Raw genomic sequence first — 7,328 nt, forward strand, 5'->3', positions numbered from 1 at the left:
TAATAAGGTCGCTAGAATTTGATAGGGAATCGTGGAAATGTACCGGTGGCGTAGCCAGGATTTCGTCTGAATTTAAAAAAAAAAGTTTTTATGATATTTTACAAGATTCGTTTTTTTTAAAAATAGATTGATTGGAAGAGTTTGTTCTATTTATAAAAAGGTCGCTAGAATTTGATGGGAATCGTGGAAATGTGTACTATTGGCATAGCCAAGATTTTGCCTGCATGTATATTTATATTTTTTTTTGTTGTGATTTCACATTTAAAAAAAAACCTGAAGTATTAAAATCGGTACTTGGATAAAGGCTATGGAAGGAAATACTAAAAGAAAAGCAGTCTGAAGTCAACGGTCTATATAGCGCATAACACGTTAACAGGTAATACTTGTGTTGCAGGAAATACTATCCAACATCACAGTTTAAAACTGTCAGTTTTTATTATTGAATCACTTAGCAAAATTAACATTATTAAATAACATTATAAAAAACAAAATCACCCCCTAATTAAACATCCACCCCCAGCTAATGTTCCCTCTAAGGGGAAAAAAGATCGTGTGCAACTTATATTTTGTGTGCGCGGTTGTTCTAAGAGGTCTTATATAAGGTTACATGTATTTTTACACAATGACTGCGCGGTAGTTTAAAAACTACGCGCAGCTGAGAGGGAACATAGCCCCCACCCTTATATGTGAGAACCACTGAGGCAATATTCGCTAACTACGTGAAGCCGCAAACTATATCGAATTGATTTGTGTGTGAAAACGGACATGGTTTTCCAATCCCGACTGGCGTCAGGCGTCATTAATTTTGAAAGTTACAACCCCCCCCCCGTCCCCCCCCCCCCCCCCAACACTTTCTTGACTACCCAACAGTGTTATAGACAGGAGGTTGGTTGTTTTCACGTTTATGCCCCCCCACCCTCCTTTCCTCATTTTTTTTTAACGTTATGGGTCAAAATGACACAGCAGCGTTAAGTTAATCGTTTTATTGTGTTATTTTTAGGTTTATTTCGTTAAGATAATGTTATACTACTTTTTTTTATACATAAATTAACTTCAACAATAACAGATAAAATGTTATTATGCCCTTCACTTCAAATCAGTCGCCTTAAGTGTTTGCCTTTGTTACTATTTATGTACCGGGAGAAAAGAAAAAGTAAGTTACCCTTTTGGAACTAGAGGTCATAACCGCGGCAAATGAAGATATAATGTGGTCAGCACCATGCCCAACTAACTTTACTTAACGTGAGTCAGTTATCCACCAGCGCCCGGGATCCGAACCCAAGACTTTTGGGTTAATATGCGTACGCTCTACCACCCGACCATGCCGTCCCGTTGTCCACCCCTCCCCTTGTTGTAGCTCCCATATGTGTAAGTATATTACCTCCCTCACATATGTATATTGTCTCCTTTATTTGTATATATATATATATATATATATATATATATATATATATATATATATATATATATATATATAAATATATATATATATATATTATATATATGTGTATATTTCGAGCTATTTCAAGTCAAGGGCAATATTATTATTTTTGTACAATGGTATTACACCACCAGCAGGAATGTAATAAGACTTTTATCACACAATATGTTAGACTGTTATTAGCATAACAAGCAATACGTCGATCAAAACAAAACGGCATTTCTTTATTGCAACGATAAAAGTCGTTGTTTATTTTCTCAACTGATGGGATTTATGGATTGATAGATCGGACCCACTTTCAATGGGTTAATAATAAAATGGTGGTGTGGTTAGGTTGGGTTAGATTTGGGTGAATAGTTTTGCGCTTAGTTTAAGGTAAGTGTTGAAATGAGCTCTAACCACCAAATAACCCTTTGCGGTTTAAAGACCATTTCCCTTTAACAGTGGTTCTTAACCTGGGTTTGATGGAACCCCAGGGGTTCGGTGAGTCAGTCTCAGGGATTCTTATTAGGTCAAGACACACACCCAACTCTTATGATTCACGATATCATTTTGTCAGTGCGGACGATAGAACTATGGAAGAGTTCCGTGAATACGCATTTGTGATTTATATTATACGAGCCGACCCGAGGCATAACATTACGCCGCTATTTAGTTGTTGTTTTTTTCTACTTTTCAGTAATTCATAATTTGTGAATTCGACAGTACCAACGCTGACACTGAAAATATTTCTTTAAAACACTATAAGTAGCTCGTTAAGGATCATAACCCCCCCCCCCCTTCCTCCCCCCCCCCCCCCCAACGTTTAAAATAGTTTCAAACTAAATTATCTGCCCCTAATAGCCGTCACTAAACCCGACTCCACGAAGGTAAACATAGCGTGAACCACAGCTCACTAAGACCATGTAGGGGTGGGGATGGTAGAGAGCGCGTTTACAGCTTGTTTTCTAGCGTCTCAGAAGAGAATTATATATAGAGATAGATATTATATATTTAAACTTGTTTTTTTTATGTCAGATTCTTGGGTCATATTTATTTATTTTTTTTAAAAACAGAAAGATAACTATTTTATGTTGTTTTTTTTTTAATTTTTTTTTTTTGCTTGTGCAAAGCCTGGCCTTAACCCTAGCCTTAACAGTAACCCCAAACCCACAACCTAATTGCGAGCGTAGCACGAAGTGTATTAGCGACAGATGTCGCTACCCTAACCTCAACACTCCACTGATGTGTAGCGCGATCAAACAGTAGCACAGGTAGAAGGGAGAAGGTGGGACGGCCCGTTCAAGCGGAACACGTCGACATTAAATAATCATTTCATTCATCCGTGAGATATTTTAAATTCCCCGTTGGGAAGGGAGGGGGTCGATTTGTATTTCTGCTTTTCTTCAAAAAATAAAAATATATTAAAAAAAAACCCTGATATAAAGCATAATCATAATATCATAACAGCATAGTCTAAAAAAATATATTTTAAAAATATTTTTTTCGAAATATTTTTATTCAGTAGTTAAAAAAGCAGTGGTTCTTAAACTTTTTGAAAGTACCGAACCCCACCTGTTTCATAAGCGCATTTACTTATTAATAGTTCTATCGTCTTGTGAGCTATCGTCTATCGTCTTTACTGACAAAATCCCATGAATCACACAAGTCGGGTGTGTTTTGACCTCCACCGAACCACTGAGGCTGGCTCGCCGAAACCCTGGGGTTCGATCGTACCCAGGTTAAGAACACTGTTAAAGAGAAATCACTGAAATGGTATTTAAACTGGGTCAGCCGTGAGGGTTATTTGGTGCTAGTGGTTCGAACTAAAATGCACAAAACTATTTGGGGAAGGGGAGTATGTTCGTGTGTGTGAGAGAGGGGTGGGGGTGGGGGTAGAGTTATTATAACCGTACGCTTTACTTCTTAATGACAAAGCCATTATTGAAACCATGCAGAAAGAAGGAACATTACTTACGGTAGTTAACAGTCTACCCTTACAAAATATGAACTATAATTAAATTATTGTTACCAGACTTATAGTTAGCGTAAATCATGTAATAATTTAAATAATTAAAGCTTATTATGTCACAAGTTAATTATGACGTAAGTGTATATTGTCAGTAGGCCTATCTATATAAAAAAGGCATATACTGACAATTACACTTAAGTTGTAATTAATAAGTGACTCACAAGGCATAATGAGATAAATACATATAATTTAAAGCTTATGATTTTAAAAAAAATATTTGTATATACCACACCACAGTTAAATTTAACTAATTAAGTAGTTTTATTCGTCTGCACGTTAATACACAATCTAAAACCTTTGAGATTAGGTGAAAATATCTTACTTTATAAAACTTAGTCCATCCGCTCCGGGCTAAAAATACGAGCTAGAAAAAAACCAACACACCGGAAGAGAAATGATCAGATCTCGAGAGAGCCCTTACACACTTGTTAACGAATTTCTCAGACCTCACGGAAAAAAATGGTCCCTTTGTGGAGGGCGGGGTAATGAGTTTTCTCTTACTAATAGACAACCGCGATTATTACTGAAATAGAGCTGATTTTATGTTTTATAGTGGGTATTATTGTACTACCCGTTTTAGCTTTAGGACAAGAATTAGGGTTAGAACTTTGGTTTAGCTCGGGTTTGATTAAGGGACAGCAATAGCATGTATTGTTGTAATACCTGGTTTTAGCGTTAGGACCAGAATTAAGGTTAAGGCTAGAACTTAGGTTTAGCTAGGGTTTGATTTAAAGAAAAAAAAACGTGTATTATTGTAATTCCCCGTTTAACATTAGGGCCAGTTTTAGTGTTAGAATTTAGGTTTAGCTAGCAGTATTTCTTCCAGACTTTTTTCTCCGGGGGGGGGGGGGCACTTGAAATTTCCGGGGGAGGGGGGGGGGGGCGGTAGACTTTCTTCGGGGGGGGGGAGGGTGGACACTGTTAAAAGTATATATTTTCTATATAAATTATATAAATTTCATTTCGTTCGGGGGGGGGGGGGGGGAGGGGGGGGGGCGGTAGAATTTTTTTCGTCCCCCCCCCCCCCCGAAGAGATGCCTGGAAGAAAACTCTGTTAGCTAGCATTTGATTTAGGGTCATCAATAGCGATAACGACAACAGTTCGCTATTTGAGATTAAACTTTACTACCAGCAACCAAAACACCCCTGTTTTAAAAAAAAGGATCTATTATTGTGGTACCATTTCACCCGACACCGTTATAGACCAAAGACCACACAATCAAGTAACTTAAGACGTTAATCACTGCCCGGACAGAAAAGTAGACTTGTCTTGATGCATACAGCTAAACCCTAGTACAAGCGAAGTCGACTATGCGTTAATTTCATGCCTGAAGATTCACAGAACAAGGGTATTTGGCGAGGAGAGAGAGAGAGAGGGGGGGGGGGGGAGAGAAACTTTTTTTAAGGGGGGGGGGGGGGGAGAAACATACTTAATTTTTTTAATAATGCATATGTAAAAAAAAAGTTTTTTTTTTTCTGAAATCGTTAATAAGTTATTAAAACTATATATCGCTATCTCTACCTATGTATCCGTATCTATCTTTAAATCTATATCCATATCCATGTGTATATATGTGAGCGGGTGAATGGATTATTTATTTTGTATTTATTTTATTTGTTGCGAATCTGGGAGTGCATGGTGGTCCAATGGGGAACGGCACGGAGTCCCCTTCCGTCCGAAGCGGTCAGTATAAATTGACCCGCTCGGAGTGATTTTCTTCCTTTTTTTGACCCGCGGCGAGATGTAGGTCGGGTCAGGTTTCTGCGTGGCGCACCGCACGCGTGGAGGTATTTGTTTTTTTATACTTTATCTTTATGTGATTTGTATGAATGCGACTGTCGATGTTTCTCGTTTTCTTTCATTTTCGTCTAAAACGAGATAGTGAGCATCGGCATGTCTGGTATGCACGTGATGTGTATTTTGAATTAAAATGTATTTTTGTGTTTTCTAAACCCGTGGCGTGTGTTTCGGACCACGTGGTTTAGGCCAGTGTGTTTAGGAGTGTTTTCCTAAACTAGTGTGAATGCGTGTGTGCATTTACTTGATTGTTTTATGATGTGTTATTGACTAGGATTGGCTTAGTCAATAGTCAGTTGTTTTAGACAGTAATTAGATTAGTATATTTTAGTTGCCTCGAGTTTTAGGTTGTTTAAAATTAATGTGTGTGCTGTTTCGTGCAACGTCATGTTGAGTATCGCTTGCTTTGTGTCTGCCTTCATTGGGACCTTAGCGGAGTGTGTTAACTTTAATGTTATCAATATAGATGTTGTTTATGTAGACCAATGGCTTCGGGCTGCTCCTTGTGTAGGAAAGAATTGGTTCTACAATGAATTTGTTTACACGTTATTTTTAAGTTGCTAGTTCTTCTTTAGACAGTGGTTAGTTGTTTTTGAGAATTGCTTTTAGAATTGAATAGTAAGGATTAGTTTTACTCGAGGCGTTAGCTAGATAGTAGTAGTAGGTAGCATTTTGAACTTGTGTATATATTTATGTATATATCTGCCATTACCATGCATTTTTCTTATGTTTTCCTTTTCTTTTTCTCTTCCCCCCCCCCCTTCCAGTGAGGTTGCTTGTGCAACTTGGCTGGGTGTTTTGTTATATATGAATTGTTTTGTTTGGTGTAAAAAGTTTGTTGTGTACGTATTGTGTTCTACGTAATGTATTGTACGTAGTGGTTTTACGTAGTGTTTTGTTTGGTGTGGACTTTTGGATGTCGAGAATGGATGAAGGGAGGTTTCTGTGTGTCAGGGCCTGGACCATCCTAGACATCATAAGTCGGCGTAACACCAGCAAATGGTCAAACGTAATGTTTTGTTTGATGTAAAAAGTTTGTTTCGTTCGGTTCTGTTTTGTGTCAGTTTTATCTATTCTTTTTTTTAACTTTTGGTTCCATATTTTGTTGAATAAATCTATATTAGTCATTCTTGATGAATTATTTTATTAACTGTTAAAAGTTTTTGTTTTATTTTAGTAGCTTATTATTTAGACTAAGGTTAGGTTTAACCACTGTGGGTTCTACCACGGTTGCACTGACCGGACAGATTAGTTAGTTAAGCCTAGAAGGGTAGATTTTAGGTATCCCCCCCCCCTAGCAGGGCTTACAAATTGGTAGCACGAGTGGGGTCAGTGCTTTAGTCTAGTTAAATTTTTGTTTTTTTACTAGGGCTAGTGTAGCTTAGTTAAATTTTTTTGTTTTTGATAGGCCCTTTATGGAACCATATGTGTTTAGTTTTTGTTTAGTGTAGGAGTTGTTTGTTGTTTTAAACACCCAGTCAGGTTGGCGGAGAGACGTGCCTCGACGAGCCTTCAGTGTGCGTGGCTGGACAAGACACGGTGTGTGGCACTGGACCTGGCCGTGTGATGAAGATGGCGGCCTCGTGTGGTCTAGACTGGACAACACACACGGGCGTGGCGCGGATCTGGTGTGTACGGCAGACCGGTGAACAACGAGAGGCCTATGACGTCAATTCCTTGACCCACAAAGAGGGCTACTGGACACCCGCCCCACAGGTGTGTCGAAGCGGAGGCACGATCATTGGGGCGGGTAACAGTCGGAGAGCCAGTGGGGCAAGGCGGTTGCGTCATCTCCGGACCAACCAAGCGGACGCTCCACCGGTGTGCCTACGGTGACGCAAGACCAGAACACGGTGTGTTGTGTAGTGGACGGGATGGACAGGCAATGTGTGCCATTAGTAGCGGGCGGGTCTAGCCTGACCCTCCCCCCTCGCCCTTCCGGATGAACGACCGGCAGGACTAGTAGCGCGAATCAGCCCTCAGTGAAGGGAACACTATCTTGTGCTTGAGTTTTTTTTTGGGAGCACAGAGACGCAAGATTAATGTTAATGGAAATTGTTTTTTTCTTGCATTCAAGC

This window comes from Physella acuta, unplaced genomic scaffold, assembly GCF_028476545.2.
Source record: "Physella acuta isolate Inbredline_101_S28 unplaced genomic scaffold, ASM2847654v3 ptg001886l, whole genome shotgun sequence".
NCBI lineage: Eukaryota > Metazoa > Mollusca > Gastropoda > Physidae > Physella > Physella acuta.